The 22,046-nt window shown below is 39.8% G+C and overlaps 1 pseudogene across 1 annotated transcript; it reads left to right on the top strand.

The window, feature by feature from the left end:
• Positions 1-19,704: 19,704 nt before the first annotated feature.
• LOC311170472 (proteasome subunit alpha type-6-like) lies at positions 19,705-21,202 on the top strand (annotated as a pseudogene). Its single transcript has one exon. The product of its transcript is annotated as a proteasome subunit alpha type-6-like (transcript).
• The last annotated feature ends 844 nt before the right edge of the window (positions 21,203-22,046 follow it).

Genomic DNA, 22,046 nt, shown 5'->3' with positions numbered 1-22,046 from the left:
TTGGTCTGACTGCAGTCCTCTCCCGTGTGTTTAAAGGGATTTATAATGCGACTCAACTGCAGGCACACATAAAAGGTTAATAAAGGGCTTATTTACAAAAAGAGTAAATGAGAGGGGAATAGCCCAGGAAGAAAGAGAGAGAGAGAAATTGGTGAATGCATCCTACCAGTTCCGCTGAGCTGGGACCCCAACAACACGCTGAAGGCCTGCGAAAAACCAAGCACCCCCAAGGCTCACAAGTCTGGTTGTATTCCAAGCCTGGGGGCTTAACTCCACCCTCAGTTCCCAGCAATATTCCCTTTGGTGATGATGATATTATGGGATTTGTAGTCCTTGGTGCCTGGGCTAGCTTTGGTCTGGGGTGGGGGTGGGGCCCATAAAACCTGTGTTGTGGAGTTCGTTCAGAACATCCTTTCCCTGCCACAATACTATCATTCTGTACCTTTACTCTGTTTCATTTTCCTTTGTCATACCCATAAGCATCTAATGTTATATTGCATAGCCATTCCTGGCTTTGTCTTTTGTCTATATTCTCTAAGAGAAATGCAAACCCAGGGGGGCATGTATAGTCTGTCTTGTAAACATGCATCCCATTCCCCAGCACTTAAAAACTGAATTCTTGTCACAGTGAAGGATACCATACGGAGCTGTTGAATGGAATAATGACAAATCCTAACTAGGTATAATTAGTTTAAGTTTAATCTTCAATTATACATAGAAAAGATTGTACAATAATGTTAATGCAGTAATAAAGGGGTGTTGCTTTACCAAATATTAATATTTATTTTTAAATCACAGTAAATAAGTCATAGGTGTACTGGGAGAAGGGACATATCAATAAAACAAAATAACACAGACCCAAAAGAAAGCATACCTCCTAAAAGAACCTAATATCATAAAGGCAAAATCACAAAGCAGTGGGGGGAAAAATATTACTCCCCAAAGGGTGCAAGGTAGGCCAGAGAAACCTTGAGGGAAAAAAAACTTATTCTACAAAATCTAATTACCTTCATTTTTTAAAATAAATCAAATAGGAAACCAAATGTGAGTATGTTTCAGTGATTTTGGGGTGTAAATGATTCTTGTGAGGAAATCATGAAAAAATTTAGAAAAAAAATATTGAATGCAAAATTTTAAGTTTATACACATCAAAAATGCTAAAGACAAAATTAAAAGACAAGATAATGGAGGGGGAAAAAAATCTTGGCATAATTATGAAAAAGAGTCATAAAGGAAGTATAAGTCATTGTGAAAAACATTAGAATAAAAGTCAACAGTATTCTAAAATGTAGAGTCCCTATTCAATTCTAGGGCGAGTTAGGGATAATTAGGCAGCCTCAAGGACAGTACAGGGACTTCAGGAGAGTTAAGGCAGTCTCCAGAGATGAGGACATCAAGAGGAATGTAACTAATTCAGGTGCGAATAACACACATCCCAGGACTAAGGTTAACAAGACATTCAGTAAGGAGTACAATGAAAGATAAGGAATGTGATGATCCCCCTGCTCAGTAGCAGATTAAGTGAGACCACCTGAGAACTAACCAATCAGGGAGAGACCACTGGAATTTTAAGGTAATGAGGGAAAGAAAATACATATTCCTGAAGCAAGACCCCATACTGGCTCATCTTGACCCCTCCCAGGTACCTTATGCCTGGGTGTCTTTGTTCTTTGTCCCTTTTCTTAAAATAAACTTTTCTTTCTAAGACAAGATTTGCTTCTCTCTGCTTACTTATCTGAAAAGTCTGTGAATCCCTTTTTTCGGCTTCATGAGACAGGAACTCGTGGCAAAGCAGCAGCAGCAGCAGCTGTGCAGTAACTATACACGCCACCATCACGATGATAATTGAACAATATAACACAGTGCATCTATTTAATGACAAAATTGCAAATGCTAAAAGTCATTGTTAACCAAGATAGAGGGGGACAGCTTTTCCTACATTGCTGGCAGAAGGGAAAATTGGGGAAAAAGTATACAAATTTTTCCCATTTAGTAAGAATCCTAGAAATCATCTCTAAAGAAATGTGAGAAATAAATGTGGACTGAGATTTTCATCTGAAGTTTTCTTATTACAACATTTTATAAAACAGCAGAAATTTACAAAAATCCCCAGCTCTCCAATAACACTGTGAAATCATTTATGGTGCATTCACATAATGGTGATTATGCATGTATTAAAGATTTCAAAGGATATGATCATATCTGCTAGCATTTACTATACGTAAAGTTACATTTGGAAGAAGAGGAGGAAAAGGAAAAGATAAAGAGAATTCCAAATTATCTACACAATGATGATAGGATATTACAGCTGAACTAGGATGCCGACTCTGTACTTAAAAAAATTATGTTCCCTCTCTCAACATAGCAGTTGAATTTAGAGCTCCGGTTTATTCAGGGCAGTTGAGCAGAACCATCTGCTTTTTTAAATGTGTATGGAGCAAGAGGTGTCCCTGGAAAAAAAAAGAAAGAAAGAAAGGAAGGAAGGAAGGAAGGAAGGAAGGAAGGAAGGAAGGAAGGAAGGAAGGAAGGAAGGAAGGAAGGAAGGAAGGAAGGAAGGAAGGAAGGAAGGAAGGAAGGAAGGAAGGAAGGAAGGAAGGAAGGAAGGAAGGAAGAAAGGAAGAAAGGAAGAAAGGAAGAAAGGAAGAAAGGAAGAAAGGAAGAAAGGAAGAAAGGAAGAAAGGAAGAAAGGAAGAAAGAAAGAAAGAAAGAAAGAAAGAAAGAAAGAAAGAAAGAAAGAAAGAAAGAAAGAAAGAAAGAAAGAAAGAAAGAAAGAAAGAAAGAAAGAAAGAAAGAAAGAAAGAAAGAAAGAAAGAGAGTCCCAAAATCATACTCCTGAGAATCAAAGGTACAAAAACAAGTCCGATGAACTAGGGTGGGAGAGGATAGATTTGGCCATACTAAAAGTAGATGTCAACAAGACAGGTCCTAGCCTGTGATAAACCCATGGAAGAAAGTTTCCATCCATGAGTCTCAGCCCAAAGTCATGGAAGGGAGTATGGGAGATCCTAAGCCAATACCTGTTCCCACTGTTACAGAGCAACCCCGATATAAAAAGGGGTTGCCGGGCTGTGGGTCCTCACCCACGCGCTTAAAAGGGACTTATTAATACTCCACTACAGGCACACACAAAAGGTTAATAAAAGGCTTATATTCAAGGGAAAAGGAATTAAGGAAATGTACAACTCAGGAAGAAAATAAGGAAATAAAGTCTTTAATGCGTCCTACCCGAAAAGGATGTCCTAAAGCTAATTCCATACAGGCTTTGTGGACTCCACCCCCACACCCTGACCCTGAGCATGCCAGGGGAAAATGATTATCCAGCTCTTAGCATGATGCCTGAGGTGGAGTTAGTATTCAGTCAACATTTTTCTTCAATGAAAGAAAAAAAGCATGAGTCAATGAATTATAAAATCAATAAAAAATTATCCACTTGGGACCAGACACCTCCATGAAACATGACGCCGAGAAGTATCTTTCTTCCAACCTCAGACAGAAGCAAATCTAGTACTAGGAACACCCTGACAATGAGGACTGAAAGGAAGTAAATGCCTGGGAGTAGAGGACGTGGCCTGTGACCCTCAGGGTTGCATTCAAGATTCAGAAGGCTGTGCAGGCAAAAGATTAAGAGAAGGAAATGCAGTATGTGTGTAAATGACCTTGGCAAGTTTCAGGTCACTTGGAAAAATAACCCAGGGAAAAGTCTAGTTCCCTCTTCTGTGAAGTTGGTGCCCAAGACATTGCTATTTGGACATTTGATGAGAGAAGCTGCATTTTATCAATACAGACTTTTGCAAAGTAAATAATTAAATTATACAGTAATATACTCTTTGTAAAAAACAAAGTAAAAAAAAAACCAAAATCTCAAGTAGACACGTGTATACACATGTACACTTATAGTCACAGCACAATAAAGAAAAACAGGTCTGTATTTTAAGACTTCTCATGAAGGGATTGGGTTTTTTGGTTTTTTTTTTTTGTAAATTGGCAAAAGGTGTAAAAGGTAGCTTTTCATTAAAAGAGGATCAGTAAAAGTACTAACCACTAAATACTGGTTTTGCTAAGATTTCTGTATGGTGTTACATTGCACTGCGCAGTAGAGCATAGCACAGTGAGGATCAACAGCTACACCCTCCCTTTGGATGTCCTTTGCAGCACAGAGACCTGAGTACTGAAGCTCTAGGGCCCAAATCTGCAGAAGGAGCTGCTGGGACCTACTCTCAAAGCGCTCTGCTGGTGCTGGTAGCCCTGGGGGGCTCACCTGTGCAGCAGGAGGTCAGAGCCAGGGAGGAGCAAGCCCTGACTCCTGAGAGCCTCAGGCCAGCCCCTGGGAGAAAATCCAGGGGGACTTGAATATCTGGGAGACTTCGAGTTCTCACAAAACGGATTAAGTTGAAGCCTGAAAAATTATCTTACCATCATCATTGAGATCATAATTTCATCCCTACATCCTTGTGACCTGGGGAGGAAGGAATTTAAGTTTAAGCGGTAAAGGATGGGGTGGATTGAATATAATTAGAAAATTGGAGATGGGAGGGAGGGGACATTCCTGTGGCATGCTCATCCCTAAAAAACTGTGTTCATGGAAAACTCTAGGAAGCTTATTTTAAAAAGCAACGGTGAAGTTAACGCTTTGAACACTTCTACGGAATATATAGCCTAATTTCATAAAATGATTATTTTTCATGGCCTCTTTTCAAAGTGACACAAGTCGAGATCTATTAAAGAACAAAACATCTCCTAGCGCACCCATTCTGAAGATTAAAGTGTGGAAGTGTGGTCATAGAGAAAAAACTTAAATACAGGAAAACCTGGGATGCAGTAATTTTACTGAAGACCGAATCTGACAGTGTTGAACGCCCCCAAGTGGTCATAATAGAGAAGATTCGTTACTAGGGAATCTCCATTTATTCTCCTACGTAAGGAACGGTTCCAAAAGGTAATCCAAATAAGGGATGGAGGGTGGAGAAGTAATTATAATAAAGCAAAAATCAAAATCAACAGGAAACTATAAACCAGAGACATTCTGCAGGGGGTGAGGAGAAGGGAGTAGGATCAAAACACGGGAGGAAAAAGCACAAGGGACCATGGTGATGGTTCACCGGTGAATGCGTGGTGGGAATTTCACGGGGACTATAACTGAGATGAAAATGCATACATTGCACAAAAATGAAAAATGATGTAAAAATATAGGACATTAAAATAAAATAGTAATAAAAAAGGGAAAAAAGAAAAGGTGAAGAGGCACTGACTCAATTCTTCCCTTTTGTTAGTCTGCATACAAAGGCTGCTCATCTCTATTCCCCTCCACAAACTCAATTCTTTGGTGCATCTTTTTAAAAATCCCCTCAGTTGAGGGGGGGCATAATAAACAATAACAGGGAATGTTCCAGCAGGAAGATATTCTGCATTTATAAAGTAAATACTAAACTCCATGAAAATCAATGGTGTGGAGAACTTGGGCATTTAATTTTATTCATAAGGATCTCATTCACTGTGACTTAGACAAAAAAAAAAAAAAGAAAAAGAAATTCTTTGACCCTGTTTCGTCCTGTATAAAGTGGGTTGTTGTGAAGATTCAATAAGTATACAAAACACCTGGCAAACTGCCTGTCATAAAGTAAGTACTCAGTAAACATTATTATTTTCCCTTGAGTACCTACTGATAAATTTCTAAATAGGGTTCAGAAACACAATGATCCACACACCAAAAAAGTAATTATGTGAGATGATGGAAATGTTAATTATCTTGATTGTGATAATATTTTCATAACGTATATATAGATCAGATCATCGTGTTGCACACAATAGTGTATGCAGTTTTACTTGTCAATTATACCTCAATAAAGCTGGGGAGGTTGGAAATAAAAACAAAACAGAGAACAAAGGAAAATAAAGAAACAAAGGGATCTGACAGAAAATCAAATTGCCACAATGACACAGAATTGAAGGTTTCACTATGGAATCTCTTCTCTGCCTGCCATACCCCACCTTGTTTTAGGTTTTGTGTGTGTCCTTCACTCAGCAAAAGCAGAAAAGAAAGAAGAACAGGGGGAAAGCTATCCACATTGCTACCTCTTAAAACTAATAAGGAAAATTTAGTTATCTGTTATCACTAGACATATGTCCTTACACAAACTTCTTTGGGCCCAATTTACCTATCTGAAAAATGAAGAGATTGTCCTAATCAGTGATTCTTTAATGCAGCTCATGGAGACCACCAACACAGAGGCACCTATTGTTAGTGAAATTAATAATTCATAGTTTAATTTAAAGCTAAATCATTAAATTAGAAGATTGCCATAGATTCTGAGATTAAATCCTTCTTATCTATATAGTGTTAAATATCCCTGCTTTTGTGAAGCAATAGTGATAATGATTTTAGGGGTAGCTTTAACGATCTTACCAAGTAAAACATTGTCAACCCCATCCCTAAATTTTTTGGTCTATGAAATCACAGAAAATTCACTGAAAGACACTAGGTGTGGAGATAGCAAAAAGAGTGAAATCTGAAGACAGGTTGACTTAGATTCATGTTTAGATATGCTCCTTCTACACCCATTGTTTGAAGACTTCAATCTGTTCCATGGCAACACCAAAGGGAAATGCGATGGCTTAGGTATGAGTCCTCACCCACATGGTTAAAAAAAAAAAAGACCTAAGTGCAGGCACATATAGAAAGGTTAATAAAAGTTTTATATACAAGGGAAATGAAAATGGGGGTGGGGGAGAGAGCTATCAATTGGTCATTATGTCCTACCTGTAACGGTGTCTGAGCTGGGACCCCAGATGCATGCTGAGGGAAGGAGAAACAACAACAAAAACAACAATAATAAACCTTCAGACCCATGTGTTTTCCATTTATAGTAAGTGTGGCTGCTTAACTCCATCCTTAGTACCCAGCAATCCCCCCTTGAAGAAGTCAAGAGTCAAGGCAGATGAATGGCTTGATGGGAGTTGTAGTCCTCAGAGCTTGGGATCTCTTTGGCACGGAGGTGGGATTGGAGTCCATAAAACATCAGTGAGTGGAGTTCATTCAGGACATACTGTTCCCCCAACAAATCCAGGGTCTGTTAATTACATACTATGTGAACTTGTGTACCATGTGAACTTGTATACTATGTGAACTTGTATACATACTATGTGAACTTTAATAGTTCTAAACCGTAGGTGTGGTTAGACTCCATACTTGAAAGGTTATTGATTATAAAAACTAGTGACCTGTAAACTCCTTTCCTTGTTGATCTTTAAAGTTATTTCCAGGAGTCTGATGGAGACAGTGGTAATGCAGAGTGCGGCTAGTGAGGTGGAATTGCAGCACCTGGTGGTGGTGGCCAAAGAGTTAAGCACGGCACTGGTGCATCACTTCATGGAGCTATGCTGGGATAAATGGTTGGTTAAGGTAGGGATTCGTTTAGCCCCTCACACTGAAAATTGTCTCTCTAGCTGTGTAGACCTCTTTTTTTAATTATTAATTTTTTTAAATTTTTTTACATCATTGTTCATTTTTAAATAATATTTGCTTCCCCCCTGCCTCCTCATGTGTAGTCTCCATAGAGTTGCCTTCCCCAATGCACCCGTGCACCATCACCTCAGTCCCCTGTGCTCCTCCCTCCCTCCCTCTGATCCCTCTCCCGCCTCCTCCCCTGCAGGATGTCTCTGATTTATAATAGTCCGTTTTTGCTTTCTTGTGCTTTGTACTGCTGTTATTTTTTTTACACTGATGTCTTATTTGGTTCCCCTATACTCCTGCTATAAGTGAAATCATCTGATATTTCTCTTTTTCCTTCTGGCTTATTTCACTGAGCATAATTCCTTCTAGTTCCATCCACGTTGCTGCACAAAGCAAAGAAAGTCAAGGAAAAGATAAACACCTGGGATTACATCAAACTGAAAAGCTTCTGCACAGCAAAAGAGACATTAATCAAAACAGAGAGACACCCCACTGATTGGGAAAAAAACCTGCACTCCAGTCAACTGATAAGGGACTGATCACAAAGATATACAAAGAACTCACACAACTCAACAAAAACAAAATAGCTGTGTAGACCTCTTCATTGACACTATTCTTGCTATCACCAGTTGGTTTGTCCAGATTATCCAGAAAGGTAGGCCCATAGTACATCCCCTGGGAGAATGACAGAAGAATAGAAGAGCTTGTCATTAAGTAGATTGAAGGGGAAGACTGTCAACTCACTGTGTGGTTAACTTTACACTGTTGCCAAGGCTCTTGGTGCTAAAAAGTAACAGGTCAAATATTTAAAAATGAAATTATTTGAAATTCCGAATTTCATCACAGCAGTTATTCAACAAATGGGAATTGCTGTAACTGAATAAATATCCTTGCAGCTCTGCATTCTAGTTTACTATATGAGCATTCGCCTTAGTTACATTATAACACTAACAAAACCTCAATCAGACATGTTGTCAGCTTGGTTTATGTACATGGGAAATGAAAAGATTTATTGGAAACTTGGAAAAAAACAATTGAGTGGCTCAATTAACCTCATTAATCTGAAAACAGTGGAGATTCTATAAACTACAGGGCCAAAATACAAAAGGCAAGGAAAAGACTGCTTATGCATAAGCATCACAGACAGATGTTAGAATTCCCACAGAATGCCTTCTCTCTATGCATATTGCACAAATAGTGCATGACAATATATACATGAGTCATATTTCCCCCCAAAACAAAACTTTTACTCATAAGTTTTTAAAATTACAAATTTGCTCCTTGTTTGGGTTTCACCTGCTACATCTACTTTTTGTGAATTCTTTCCAAGAAGGTAGAAAACTTGAAAATTGAATAATCACACAAGTTCCCAAGCTCACTTTTTGGCTTTGCACACTGAGTGACTCACCACACAGAGTTCAAGAACTAAGAAACACAAAGGGTAAGAAACTCCAGTCTCCTCTAGTGTTCTTCCTCTGCCTCTGCCTTAGAAAGCTGTCGAATCCAAATATAGATCTCAGGCACCACCTAGAGGCATTAATACTAAATTTGGTTCTTGCATTTCAGTGAATATGAGTCAATTCAAAATCCAGTTGAGGGCCTCCCTGGTGGCGCAGGGGTTAGGTCTCAGTGTTATCAGGCTGCCGCCAACCACTGCAGCAAGAGTTAGATACCCAGCCAGGGAGCTAACCTCCATGGAGCAGCAGATCTCTCCAGTCTCCCTGCTGCTCCCCTCAGCAGTGCATTTCGGTGGATCCAGCTGTTCTGCTCCCCACTCTTTCCTTAATGAATCCTCTCACCCCCCGCACCTCTGGCCTACACCCCAGTTCTTGAATGCATAAATAAATAAATCTTTTTAAAAATCCAGTTGAGTTCTCTCGCCAGTGATACAAAGATCATGAAAATTGTGATATCCTTTTTAGTTCAATCTTAAATTAGTCACATCAATCATTAAAACTACAATTGTTCAAGAAAGACAAGATCTTAATGAAAACAATTATGTGATTCTTGCTTTATTCAAACATGTTTTTGAAAAGATGTGTGTAGGAACACTGTATGATAACAAAAATAAGGTTTCACTAAAGAAATTTTCACTTTAGAAAAAAACAAACTAGAAAAAACAAACTATCACTATTTATATTTTATAGTTTATCATACACGTAAGTTTTTATCTTTGGCTTTTAAAGAATCTTAGCATGTGTTGCAAAATCTGCTTTCCTTCCAATAACTGTCAGTAATGTTCCCATGTCATTAATTACCTTCTTTACCATCCTTACTAATGTGTACACAGTATTTCATTACAGGGTTAAGAAAAAATTTAATCAATCCCCTTTCAGGAAAATTAAGGTTTGTTCTAGTTTAACAACACTGAAATGAATATGCTAATTGATAAATCTCTGTACATTTCTTTAATATACGAGCATGATTAAAAGGTTTAAAAAAAAATCCAGACTTGTTTTCATTCCAGTACCAGTTCAAAGTTCAGGTGTCTTCATTCGTCTCAGACAGAATGTTTTGATTAAAGTCCTAAGTATTTGAAGAAGCCTAGGGATGATTGTTTTCTTTTTTTTTTTTTTTTAAGATTATTTATTTATTTATATAAGAACCAGGTTACAGGCCAGATGCGTGGGAGGGTGAGAGGATTCACCAGAGACAGAGTGGGGAACAGAACAGGCAGACTGACGAAACACACTGCAGAGGGGAGCAGTGGGCCAGACAGGAGGGGTCTGCTGCGCCATGTGGGATTCTCGTGGCCTGCCAGTATGGAACCTGCGCCGCAGAGGCTGCAGACAGCTTCACAGCACTGCTCTCAATGGCCTGCGCCACCAGGGGAGGCCAGGGATGACTGTTTTCTAATCTTGATTTTCACAACTGACATTTGGTCTTAGTACATTTGGGCCAGTGTGACAGAACATACAGATGGAGTTTATAAGCAAAGAAATTTATTTCTCACAGTTCTAGAAGCTAGAAGTCCAAAATCAGGCAAGACACCAGAAGAGTGTGTGGTCAGGACCTACTTGCTAGTTTACAGACAGCCATCTTCTTTCTGTGTCCTCACATGGTGAGAAGGGGCAAGGGAGTTCTCTCTGGTCTCTTTTATGAGGACATTAATCCCACTCATGAGGACTCCGCTCTCATGACTTAATCATCTTCCAATGGCTCTACCTCCAAATCCACATATTGGGGATTCAGTTTCAATGTATGAATTGAATTTCATTTCAATGTATGAAATGAAAACCTTAATTTTCCTTAATTGGGGGTGCATGGGGAGACAGATGCTTTGACTTAAAATTACTGTTACAAAAAAATCATAAGTATTTCAGGTCCATGTCTTCCCATCCACCATTCCCATATAACGTTGGTTAATACTCCTCCCCAGGACCAGCATCTTTCTCTACCTCCCCTATTTTAGGACTAAATAAAGTTAGAGATGTAATTTCAAACCTAGTCTCAATTACTTATTACTTACATCCTTCGGCAAGATACTTAAGTCTCACTTGCCAATTGACAACTATTACAGCCCATAATTTACCAGATTCTTGCAAGGACTAATGAGCTAAAGCATGAAAAGCACACAGGACAGGGACTGACACAGTAGTGTTCAATTCATGGTAGAAATTACCATCTTGTACATTAAAGAATTTATCCAGTGCCTTTCATGTACTGTGCCTAAGGTTTAGAAACCTGCAGCTTACATTGTTCCTGCCCTTACACTGTGTACATGCTAATGAGGATTCACAAAGACACCAGGAATATTGTGATGTTTGGTAATGATGACATATATAGGACATTTCTAGCACAGTGTATTTACTGTGCAACACAGTATTTTGCCATTTAATTCAAACAAAATAATCTACTCTCTCTACTGTGTGTTAAAAGCAAATTTAAAATCCATTTTTCTTATTTTGACTAGGTATGAACCAGTAATAAAAAGTAAAATATTGCAGCAGGGAGATACACATGGCACTCAAAATGGGTGGAGCTACAGCTGCATCACTGTGATCCCCATGAGCTGAGGATAGCATGAAGCACTGGGGTGTAGTGTTTGTCACAACCACCCAGCTGGGCAGTCAAAGCCATAGATAGTATGCAAAAAAAAAAACATGGCTGTGTCCAAAGTTTTATCTAAGGATACTGAGATGTAAAGGTCATATAAAACTATTCTTAGTTTCAGTCTGTACTAAAAAAAGGCAGTGAGTTGAATTTGGCCCACGGGTTATAAATTGAGGATCCCTTTATTTAAATTATCATCTGCGTACAACATCAATGGGCACAGGTCGAAGTACTGCCAGTTCATTATTTGTGGTAGTTTTGTTCTAGGAAGCCACTGGGAACAATTAGTGAGGACTGCACCATGGCACCCAGGAGAAATATAAAGCTAGTTTCCTGCAAGTCTCTGGGAAAATCAAGACAAAATCTTGCACTTTGTGCTTTTGTTTTAAAACGCCTTATTTACTAGACATTGTTGAGTCATAAGATTGAACTCTCAACCATCCGAACTGTCACTCATGCCTGAGCAAAGTTAGCTAATTATGTATTTTCTCTGTTAGGACAACACAACCTTCTTGGCCTTAGTACTTGAGGCCATTTTAAACCAAGAAATTAACAAAAAGTACCAAGATGAGGAAAACGTGACAGTAACCACAAGAAGGCATCCGTTTACAGTATGAGAGTCTCACTTTGATCTCAGCGAGGCCTGTGCACATTCAGCGTTTGTGCTGCTCTGCGCATGCATATGCTTGTCTGCTGACTGAGAGTCATGAATATTTTACAAAGTAATTCTAGTAAGTAGGTGAATTTACAAATACAAATGTGTATGTGAATTGGCTGTATTTTTAAAGTAAAATAATGTTAACACATTAAGTGAAAGATGAGGGAGAAGATATTTATTTCAAAATCTATAGTTGGTTGTGACTGCATGTTATTTTTAATTTTTTTTTAATTTATATTGAAGTACTACTGTTTTACATCTTTGCAATTTTTTTGACAGGATTTCACCCTGAAATAAAACATTTACATATGAAAACTGAAATAAGCACAACTGAAGCTTCCCTAATAACTTTAGGAAATGAATGCTTCTTACCTGTAGCAACACATGGAATAGATTTTAAATAGCATGAAATAAACAGCTGAAAATTATCTCACAGCTACAGAATTTATATTTTTAATACTCCTACCCTCAGAAGCATCTATCACTCACAGAAATCCAGGAAACCTGAGGTTATAATTAGAAGAAATTCTTCAAATTATTAATTGCACAATGGTTAGAACATGCAGCTGCAATCAAAGGAGGATAGTTGGGTCTATTTCATATTCCATATTTAATTCTCCCTTGAGAGTTACAGTTTAGCCAGAAGGAAAAAAATCAAAGCTAAATGAAATACAAAGCTGCCTTCCCAACGACGGCAAAACAGGGATACAAAGGAGATAAACATGTCTGCAGAAATCTCAAAATGGAAACAGAAATTTTTTTTTGCCTTAGATAGAGTAACAGTAGAAATGGCCGCTTTTTTGGAGCAGGTCTTTCCATCAAAACTTTTATTCCCAAACACCCGAATGGTCTCATCTTTATAAGACAAAAATCAACAGCATAGGACTTAGCCAGATAAAGATTGCTTTGTAAAACTTGCCTAATAACTGGATAGACAAGAGGCCATAGGTGGTAGAACACAAGGGAACATGGTTTTCATGGCTCCTGTCTCATGTTCACGTTATGCTCCCAGGCAAAACTAAAGGGTGCTGAGAAACCCCAGATTGCTAAGGTGCAAACCCATGTTGCCCATTCTTTTTTTTTTTTAATTCTTTTTTTTTTTAAAGATTTATTTATTTATTTATACAAGCACTGGTACAGTCGGAAGTGCGGGAGGGTGAGAGAATTCACCAGAGCCAGAGGGAGAGCAGAGCAGGCAGACTGACGAAGTACACTGCTGAGGGGAGCAGCGGGCGGCAGGAGAGGTCTGCATGCCGTGTGGGACCCTCGCTGGCAGCCGGGCATCAAACCAGCGCTGCGGAGGCTGTACTACAGAGGCTGCGGGCACCTTCGCAGCTTAGCGCTCAACTGCTGCGCCACTGGGGATGCCCCATGTTGCCCATTCTAAGGGTTCATAAACACCCATTGTAAAAGCAAAGTAATCAGACTCTAGTGTGCCCACAGATTATTAATAGGTGAGAGGTTCAAAGGGAATAGAGAGGGAGAATACAGGGGAGAGGATTTCAAAATAATGACGCCTGGGCCTCCCTGGTGGCGCAGCAGTTGAGCGCTGGGTTGCGAAGCTGCCCGCAGCCTCTGCAGCGCCGGTTCGATCCCCGGCTGCTCCCCGGCCACCAGAGGAGGGTCCCACATGGCGCGCTGACCTCTCCTGCCGCCCGCTGCTCCCCTCAGCAGTGTACTTCGGTCCTTCTGCCTGCTCTGCTCCCTGCTCTGGCTCTGGTGAATTCTCTCACCCTCCCTCATTTCTGACTGTACCCAGTGCTTGTATAAATAAATGAATAAATGAATAAATAAATCTTAAAAAAAAATAATGACTCCTAATCAAACTCCTAAATCTATTATCCCTGGGTGGGCAAGTTTATTTAAACAGGGAAGACCCACAGTATAGCAGTCAATGCCCAATGCAGAGCCACTAGGCGAACAAATCCAAGGCATGTCCCAGCAAGAAACATCAGCAAGACGTTGTCTCAACGAAGCAGGATCATGCTGCTTAACAAAGCACTAAAGAGGAAAAGATAGTTGGGTGGCAGGTGTTTAGTGGTTTATGTCTAACATAGCTACTCAGCTCCTGTCTCCTTCCCAGCAGCTCCCCTCCCCACCATTTCAGGAAGTCCTTATCACACCAAGCCAGGAGTGGTTAATGCAAGTTGCCTGAGATGTTGGTGGCATGGAGATGGGGATCTAAGAAGATGTTAGGGGATGAAGTCCAGAAAGTTCTACCCTTATCCTGAGTGTCCCCATTGGCTAGGCGCCTCACTGTTCTTCTAACAGAGCAAAGCCAATGCTACTATTCTAAGAACTAGATAAGCCTGCTATATGACCGTACTTTCTTGGTTTAATCTTGTTTATATTTCTGGGAATTTTGCAGCCATTTCTTGGCAGCTAAGTTTTTTTCTTTTTTCTTGTGCCATCAGCCAGCCTCTGTGGTTCCTCTGGATAGGAATTAACCAGGATCTAAATGCTTTCTTAATTGGGACTGTGGGTGGTATTAGATGAAGCAGCTAACGAAGATTAGGCTTCCTCAATGTCAGGTAGAGAAATGTGGCAAGGGAGAGCCCTCTTTTGTAGGGCCAATTTATATCTCAGGGGTAATCCCTAAATCTACCCTAAAAAGAAAATTTTGAAAAAGATGTATCTTACAAAATCACCAACAAATATCTTCAAGATCTTCTTCTGGATGACATAAATAGCATAAAGGAATTTGTGATAGCATCCACAAGAGGCAAATATCTATTAAACATTATTTTACCTGACAATAAGTTCTAAAATAACACAACAGTATTAACAAGAACAATACAATTACTGAATAAAATTCAAAATTTTCTAATAGTTCCTTTTGCTTTTAGATTGTATTCCACTAATGATATGCTGTCATTATTTGTTCAAGAGTCACAAAATTACTCCCTTTCTGTGGCTATTACTTATCTGATGAACAGTTTGATTCAATTATTTCAGTTTGCTTTGTTGTTGGCATTTTAGCAGCTGATAGTTCTAAGTTCTTAAAGGTTGTGATTTTCAGCTGCTAGATGATAGAAAATATGTCAACAGCTGTCCAAAATTCTGCACAACAATTTAATTTCAATTATGTGATCTACTTGCATTTTATAACTGATTGAGGACGGAATTATAAGCACAAGATTCATATGTACACTCTCTCCTGAATAAGCTAATTCTTCACTTATTAAAGTCCAGTAATATAAAAATGCATGTACTTTCATAGATTCAGTATTTTCTTGCATTTTATAACTGATTGAGGACGGAATTATAAGCACAAGATTCATATGTATACTCTCTCCTGAATAAGCTAATTCTTCACTTATTAAAGTCCAGTAATATAAAAATGCATGTACTTTCATAGATTCAGTATTTTTTTAAAAAATTGCTAAATACTATCTTGACCTTTCAAGCTTTTAAAATTTTGCTCCTTTTCCCAAGCTATGAAATGATGAATTATACAATGTGTAATGTTATGTATTGTCATACCAAGGATAACAGATCTAAAGAAGTCTCCCAATTAGCATCAGCTTTACCCCAATACTGATTTTTTCACTTTCTTTATGGGTTAAGGAGATAGTTGGTACCTTCAATCTATGGACACTTTATGATTAGCAAAGAATAATGTAAGTGCAGGGTCTTTAGGTTCGCTCTAATGTTCATGGGTAAAAATGTTCAAAGATAAAAACATATACATGTTTTACATACAAACATAAAAGCATATATGTGAACTTATATGAATATATAAATTGTTACTTGTGTAAATGCAGTACAAAAGTCCAAAATGTTTTGGATGAATAGCTATGGTTTTGGTGCTGCAAAAATTCAAGCTTCCCAAAGTCAAGCCATGATTTCATAAGATTGAGTACATGGAGATTGAGTACATATAACAAGAAAATATAATAAAAAGACAATACCTATTAATACCAGTAATGACAACTTTAAACTCTACCCAAAGGTTCAAATGGAAAATTTTCTATAAATTCATATAATTTCCAGAGTACCTTTGTTCTCACAGAATCAGCTCATTAGACAGTGTTTATAGTAACCGTCTATAACTGTATTCTCACATTTCACATAACATGAACTTTGCATGAAGTTTAAATACTTAATTTTAATACAGAAATCTAAATTATTGCACAGATTCAAGTATCATGCCTCAAATTTTAAATTTTGCATTCATTTATCACACCAGAATGAAACACACTCTAAATTTTTTTTCTAGGGTCTGAAGTCCTACTGCTTCTGGGGCTTAATCTCTTATTAAAGGAATTTAAAAGGTGATTCTTAAGAGCAGAAACAAAAAGATGAGGCCTCAGAGAAGGAAGCTCTGAAGACATGGGTGATTTAAGTTTATGTGCACAGAGATTGCTGAAGTTTACATGGCCACCTTTCTTCACAGAACCTACAGTTTCACCAACATGGTCTAGAAGAACTTGTTTTATTTACGAGATGTGAGGGTTTGGTGTTTAGCTTGAGTGCTTTGAAAGATAACTAGAAAATCTCCTCCCTGTTAGTTTTTCCCTTCAAAATTCTCAACGTGGGGCCTCCCGGGTGTCGCAGCGGTTGAGCGCTGGGCTGCGAAGCTGCCTGCAGCCTCTGCAGCGCTGGTTCAATCCCAGGCCGCCAGGCGAGGGTCCCACATAGCGCACAGACCTCTCCTGCCGCCCGCTGCTCCCCTCAGCAGTGTACTTTGGTCCTTCTGCCTGCTCTGCTCTCCCCTCTGGCTCTGGTGAATTCTCTCACCCTCCCGTGCTTCTGACTGTACCCAGTGCTTGTATAAATAAATAAATAAATCTTCAAAAAAAAAAGAATACAAAGTTCTCAATGTGTTTTGCTACCCCTCCTGGGTCATCAGTGAAGGTGCTCTAATGCCAGCAAGCACAGGGAAGGTTCACTATTGATTCAGGCAGATGAGTAGAGAGAAGTCCTGGAGCCCTTAGTGGATTTTTCAGGCTTTAAGGCTCTCAGAGAGCCAGGTACACAGGCACACCAGACAGGGAATCTGGCATGCGAGGAGGAAGGCACGGGCTGGGCGGGACAGGGCGTGCTGGGAGGCAGACAGGCAACTAAGCCTCCCAGCTCCCCCTATTCTCATGACTCTTTACTCTTTCTTTGGGCTCTTTGGCATTCTCTGTCTTGCCTCTCCTGTAGTCACTCATCCTCTTGTAACCATGCTCCTGCTGTGAGGATGCCACCCTTATAGGCCCGACCTCTAGGCTCAGAAGCGCATTTACGCATGCGCACACACCCATGCTCCAAGTGTCCACAATCAGGCATGCGTGCCCCAAGCCCATGCTCCCAAGAGCCCTCTCTGCATTAGCACAATCAAGCTGGCAGGTTGTAGCCTCTGTGGCTACAGAGGCTAGTGGTGCAAAAAGCCTGATTAATTCCATTCGCCCTACTTGGCAATCAAGGATTTAGATTTTCTTTTGTAAGCCTCATCTTCCCACCCATGACATCTGACCAACGTATGATTAAGTTTTCTCTCAAGATGATTCCAGGGAAAACTAATTTTGGGTGATTCTGGTAGGCTAGATCCATCTCCCAACATACTTTTGAGCTTAAGTATAATATGAATTGGTCCAGGAGCAAGTCTTCCTTCTGGAGTCATGGCCTGAGATGCACCATAAAAAGTGAATCTTGGGCCTCCCTCGTGGCGCAGCGGTTGAGCGCTGGGCTGTGAAGCTGCCAGCAGCCTCTGCAGCGCCGGTTCGATCCCTGGCCACCGGCGAGGGTCCCGCATGGTGCGCAGACCTCTCCTGCTGCGCCCTCTGCTCCCCTCAGCAGTGTACTTCATCAGTCTGCCTGTTCTGCTCCCCACTCTGGCTCTGCTGGATTCTCTCACCCTCCAGTGCTTCTGACTGTACCCAGTGCTTGTATAAATAAATGAACCTTAAAAAAAAAAAAAAAAAAAGTGAATCTTGGCTAGAGATAAAAACAAAGCCCAAAGGGTGGTTAAGTAACACAAATATGGGCCTCCCCTGTGACACAGCGGTTGAGCGCTGGGTTGCGAAGCTGCCCGCGGCCTCTGCGGTGCTGGTTCGATCCCCGGCTGCTCCCCGGCCACCGGAGGAGGGTCCCACGTGGCGCGCAGACCTCTCCTGCCGCCCGCTGCTCCCCTCAGCAGTGTACTTCGGTCCTTCTGCCTGCTCTGTTCCCTGCTCTGGCTCTGGTTAATTCTCTCACCCTCCCGCGCTTCTGACTGTACCCAGTGCATGTATAAACAAAACAAACAAACAAACAAATAAATAAAACATCCCTCTATTAAAAAAAAAAAAAAAAGTAACACAAATATGCTGTGGTCCTCACCAGAAAAGTTGCAAGATTCCTGAACTCTGCAGGGCTCAGAACAGAGGAAACTTGGGCACCAGGAGTTCCTCAGAAGCCTAGGAGATGGGAGGCCAGATGGGAAGATGTCAAGTCATCGAATGGCCTGTGTCCTCTGTACAGTAACCCACCTCTCCTGACCCAAGACTCTGCAGTGCTTCAGACACCATATAATTGAAATTTTCTGAAATATGACTTGTTTAGTAAAAAAATTTGTCTGGAGAAAGATTGAGGGGTGTATTCATCAGCCTGAAGTCAGGTGATAATCACCTCAGGTCACAACACACTAGTTTTCTTTATGCAGGAATATATTCCAAGATCCTAGCCATCCTGATTCTAACAAATTATTTTAAGATATGAGAGGAAGAGCCTGTGCTCTCAAATTTATTTTATACATTTGAAGAGCAATTCAGAAGTTTTAAAATGGGAGAAACCTATATTTGAAAAAAGATACAAATGTACATTTTTAAATCAAGGAGAATCAGTAAACAAGGTGAAGTGTTTGTGTATGACTGGAGATTCACCAATTTGAAAATGGAGGCACAAGATTTATTTTTTAGCTTAACCCCAGTATAATATTAATCCTTCTAAATGAAAGTTTATAAAGTTTGTCGGGAAGTGACAAACTTCTTTGAGTAGGGGGAAGGATTTCATTTCCTTCATCCCATTATGAGAAAAATATCTAAATCAGTACTCAATAACACACATAGCAATGGCAACTTGTTCCAGAGGTTAACTACCATTTTTCTCAAATTCCCTTTCCTCTTTTACCGCAGTACAACCAGTCACATAGTTCTGCCTCAGCTTCCGCGGATACATACTATGCAGCCACTTACTGTTAGTAAAGGTAGCTATGTTGTAGAAAGTCACCACAAAATCTGGATCAATGAATAATGAACCACTGTTCCTAGAGGACATACAAGGCTAGGTTCTAGAAGCCTCTGGTCACATTTTTGCCAACCTATCAATAGGTTTTAGATTCATTAACACTGAAAGCATAGCCAAGAATACTATAACTCATGCCAGAATGAAGCTCATCTCAGGCAGGTACACGACAGCTTTCTTGTGCTTAGGAATATGACAGCACTTCAGTATGACACTCGCGGGCCATTTTAATATGAAATCACCAACAAAAACGAGATAAAACATGGCACTAAGTAGATGACAAAAAGGGTGCTTGTTTATAAGAGATGAATCAAGAATAGTGTTGTGTGTTTGATCTAGTTGGGTATAGGTGCCTCAGATTCTTCACCACTTGGTGTAAGTTCAAATACAGCATCAAAAAAATTTTATATACTTCAGGGCCTCCTCGGTGGCGCAGTGGTTGAGCGCTGGGTTGCGAAGCTGCCCACGGCCTCTGCAGCGCCGGTTCGATCCCCAGTTGCTCCCTGGCCACCGGAGGAGGGTCCCACATGGCGCGCAGACCTCTCCTGCCGCCCGCTGCTCCCCTCAGCAGTGTACTTCGGTCCTTCTGCCTGTTCTGCTCCCCGCTCTGGCTCTGGTGAATTCTCTCACCCTCCCGCGCTTCTGACTGTACCCAGTGCATATATAAACACACACAAAAAAAACCAAACAAGCAAACAAATAAATAAATATATGCCACTTTTAAAAAAAAAAAAAAAAAAAAATTTATATACTTCAGATGTATATACTTTATATGTATAATTATGAAATTAAATAGCATGCAGAATATATTAAATTATATATTGATATATAACCTAAGTATGTTTTAAAAATGGCATCAAAAAGCAGAGAATATTGATTTTAAGGTTACAACTGAAATTTTAGTTAAGTAGGCAAATTTGCAAATCTGGTTAGTGAATAATGAGGATCTGCTGTCTATAATTTTGAATTCGTTACTGTGACTAGGAAGTAGCAGTTGCCTCAACAGGTCTGGGAAGTCAGGAAAAAGAATCTAGTTTAAATTGGTACCTCTGAGCTACGGGATCTGGGGCTTGTAGTAGTGGGTCCGCCAACATGTCCCGCAGGTCCAGTGCTGGTTTTGACCGTCATATTACCATTTTTTCTCCCGAGAGTCGGCTCTACCAAGTAGAATATGCTTTTAAGGCTATTAACCAGGGTGGCCTTACATCAGTAGCTGTCGGAGGGAAAGACTGTGCAGTAATTGTCACACAGAAGAAAGTACCTGACAAATTACTGGATTCCAGTACAGTGACCCACTTATTCAAGATAACTGAAAACATTGGCTGTGTCATGACAGGAATGACAGCTGACAGCAGATCCCAGGTAGAGGGCACGCTATGAGGCAGCAAATTGGAAATACAAGTATGGCTATGAGATTCCCGTGGACATGCTGTATAAAAGAATTGCTGATTATTTCTCAGGTCTACACACAGAATGCTGAAATGAGGCCTCTTGGGTGTTGTATGATTCTAATTGGCATAGATGAAGAACAAGGCCCTCAGGTGTACAAGTGTGATCCTGCAGGTTACTACTGTGGGTTTAAAGCCACTGCAGCAGGAGTTAAACAAACTGAGTCAACCAGCTTCCTTGAAAAAAAAGTGAAGAAGAAATTTGATTGGACATTTGAACAGACAGTGGAAACTGCGATTACATGCCTGTCTACTATTCTGTCAATTGATTTCAAACCTTCCGAAATAGAAGTTGGAGTAGTTACAGTTGAAAATCCTAAATTCAGGATTCTTACAGAAGCATAGATTGACGCTCACCTTGTTGCTCTAGCAGAGACAGACTAAACATTGTAGTTAGCTTACCAAATTCATGACGCCACTTGCCTGTGTGTTTGGTAACAACGGATCAACATTACAGAGGCCCCTGAACTGAAAAAAGAACCTCTCCCATTCCTCCTGCTGCTGAAGTGGTTAGGACTCTGTATAAATAAAAACTGTGCTTTTGGGGGAAAATAAATAAATAAATTGGTACCTCTGAAATCTCAACGAACTGCAGTAAAATGGCATCCTACATGACTAAGATTTAATACACATCACTCAAAAAGTGACTAATTTCACTTTAGTTTTTATTTTATTGGAAAACATGAGGCGGGATGATTTGGCATCTCAGAATCAGGTTCATATTCCAACTTAATGAAAAATTAGTTTATAATCTTCTCAAAAGCCTGTGAAATTAGTTCTTAAATGTCTCAACCAGAATTTTATCTTTTCAAATTAAATAAGCAAATAACTGGGTTCATAATTTACATTACCTATCATTTTCCCCCCTATATTAAACCTCTGCTATAGTTTATACCAATTCAATACTTAATCCTTTCAAGTAAGTTAGGGTTTATTAAATTGTTTTCAGTTTTCTTCCTTTGACTAAACATACTGCTTACAATTTTCTACTCATTAGTCTGTATTCTAGACTTTTTTTTTAAAGGCTTTTTAAAAAAGATTTATTTATTTATACATACAAGAACTGGGGTACAGGCCAGAGTTGTGGAGGGTGAGAGGATTCACCAGGGACAGAGTGGGGTACAGAACAAGCAGACTGATGAAATACACTGCTGAGGGGAATAGCAGGCAAGTCAGGAGAGGTCTGCTGCACCACATGGGTTGCTCCCTGGCCTGCCAGTGATCAAAC

Source organism: Talpa europaea (assembly GCF_964194135.1).
Source record: "Talpa europaea genome assembly, chromosome: 5".
NCBI lineage: Eukaryota > Metazoa > Chordata > Mammalia > Eulipotyphla > Talpidae > Talpa > Talpa europaea.
This window is presented reverse-complemented; position numbering and strand designations above follow the sequence as displayed.